The sequence below is a fragment of the Nicotiana tabacum genome, chromosome 23 (genome assembly GCF_000715075.1).
Source record: "Nicotiana tabacum cultivar K326 chromosome 23, ASM71507v2, whole genome shotgun sequence".
Taxonomy (NCBI): Eukaryota; Viridiplantae; Streptophyta; class Magnoliopsida; order Solanales; family Solanaceae; genus Nicotiana; species Nicotiana tabacum.
In genome coordinates, this window is record NC_134102.1 from 3865988 (window position 1) to 3868360 (window position 2373).

Here is a 2373-nt window from a genome sequence, read left to right on the forward strand (position 1 = left end):
AAGCTTGAGGATTAGTTTACTAAGTTCTGTTTTAGTTTAAAAGATTGAGGTATTAAAAGAAGTTACTATCAAAATGAATTGATGACTATAATATTCAAACCTTAAGGGGAAATCAGTGCACGAAACATATCCCATTCACGCAGGGTTGGGGAAGGACTATACTTCTGAAAGTGAGTGTGATGTAGACAACCCAGCTACTCTAATGCAAGCATTAGTGGTTGCATTCATGGTTTCAACCCGCGACTTATATGTCATGCGTAGACAACTTTGCCGTTGCTCCAAGATTTCCCTTTGTAATATCCGAACTTCTAATTTTTTTATCTTTTCTCCACGGCCTAATAGATTCTCTTGAAATATCCACCAGTTTCTTTTCCTTTTCAAAATTAACCACTTAAGTACAATCTATTGCTTTAAAAAAGCCGAACTCAAAATACTCACAAGAATCTTGAAAAAATGACTAACGCCGCCTATATAAATCATTTTGCATGTAAACTTGATATATCAACATGGCAAAGATAAATGCAACACCAATTATACTTCCCTTTTTCATGGTTTTAGTGATGACTTTTTTCTTAGTCTGCAGCTCTTCATCTAATGGCAATTTAATGGCTATTAGAGGTGATGAATCAACATCTAAAACTATTGAAAGCTACAACAATATTACTCTTGCATCAAAGAACGTTTCCGACGAGCTGCGACGACGACGAATGGAGCATTGTCCTTGCTGTGCATTTCCATGTCCATGTTCTTAAAAATGGCTATGCTAATAAACATGTCCTTTTTTTTTATTTTATGGTTTCATGATCCTATATGTATGTTTGATCATCTTTTGTTTAGAATAAGAGTGGAGTTTTATAAATAAGAATAAATGAGATCATGTCATTGGTGGATGTAATTAAAGAACTTATTTGGTATATTTGACGACATTGCATCTTCATTTTCTCTGCGTATACTTTATAGCATTTGTTGAAATGCTTATGTAGGGTAGCAATTTATTCGACAATTTTTGGTCTCGTTGAGCCTTTACGCAATGCGGTTAGAGTTGAGGTCGTGTGAGCAGAAGATCATGGGTTACGACTATAAAAACAATTTATAGCAAAAATGATGTCCGTGTACAACAAATCCAACATGGTCCGATACTTCCTCAAATCTCTCACGGAGAAAACAACTAATCCAAAAAAAGAAAAATTCAACTAAACAAAAGGGAGATCACAATGTATTAGAATGAGAGATACACTTCCAACAAGCACCAGTGGTCTAGTGGTAGAATAGTACCCTGCCACGGTACAGACCCGGGTTCGATTCCCGGCTGGTGCATTTCTTGGGTTTGCTGTGATGAATATTTGCGCTCAATGCGGTGATAAGGGTCTCCGCAGATGTCTGTATTTACTGGACGAAGAGTTACGCATCTGAGCTTCCCTCTTTTTCTAATCTTTTTTCTATTTAAAAAAAATTAGTGTCCTAAGTTCTATTTTAGTTAAAAGCTTGAGGTATTAAGCAATTGTGAAAATGGATAAAACAGATATTCTTACGCTTTATAATTTTTATACACTATACCGTTAAGATGACCTATACGAACATTTAATTATCTATATAAGTTGTAATATGGTAACATAGACAATGCGGTGAATAGATTGCTATAACTGATTAAGTACGATACAAATTAAGCATACTCTATTAAGTTCATCAGAATTTGGTATTTGCCTCTGGACAACCTCAACTATAAGAAGTCTTTAATTCAAGCACGTGTAGAACATTTCTCAATCGTATTTTTGCCACATTAGCATTTCTTTTTCCATTTTCATTGTTTTATCTAGGCTTTGCTTCAACCAAAGTGCTAGCTCACGTAGTATTATTGATAATCCAACACACATAATCATCTTATCCCAATCTGATGCTGATCAGCCGAAAACAACTGATCATAATCTTGATGTCATATCCTATTGCAGAGTTTTGTGTCCCTCAATGTGGTTCTTGTACTTGTTGCATCGCCAAAGTTAAGGATTAATATCTATGTTGTTAAGTATGATATGTGTTAATTGTAGCAAATCCTGTGCCGAGAGTCTATTGGAAACAACTTCTCTACCCTCATAAGGTAGAGGTAAGGTCTGCGTACACGCTACCTTCGCCAGACTCTACTCGTGAAATTTTACTGGGTTTGTTGTTGTTGTGTTAATTGTAGCCAACTTTGCATTTGGCTTCAAGAATAAAATACTTATCTTCTCAATAAATTTAAGTGTTGGGAGATGCTTGTTTGAGTTTAGTTCATGAATGTTACGCTCTCTCTTAATTTCCTATATAAGTGACACTATATATGGCACTAATGCTGTTATATGTTAGTTTAAAAGGTTATTGAAGGAAATGATGAATTAA

General features: G+C 35.0%; 1 non-coding gene across 1 annotated transcript; it reads left to right on the plus strand.

Annotated features, from left to right (window-relative positions):
* Positions 1 to 1246: 1246 nt before the first annotated feature.
* TRNAG-GCC (transfer RNA glycine (anticodon GCC)) lies at positions 1247 to 1317 on the plus strand. Its single transcript has one exon. It is a non-coding gene; the product is annotated as a tRNA-Gly (tRNA).
* The last annotated feature ends 1056 nt before the right edge of the window (positions 1318 to 2373 follow it).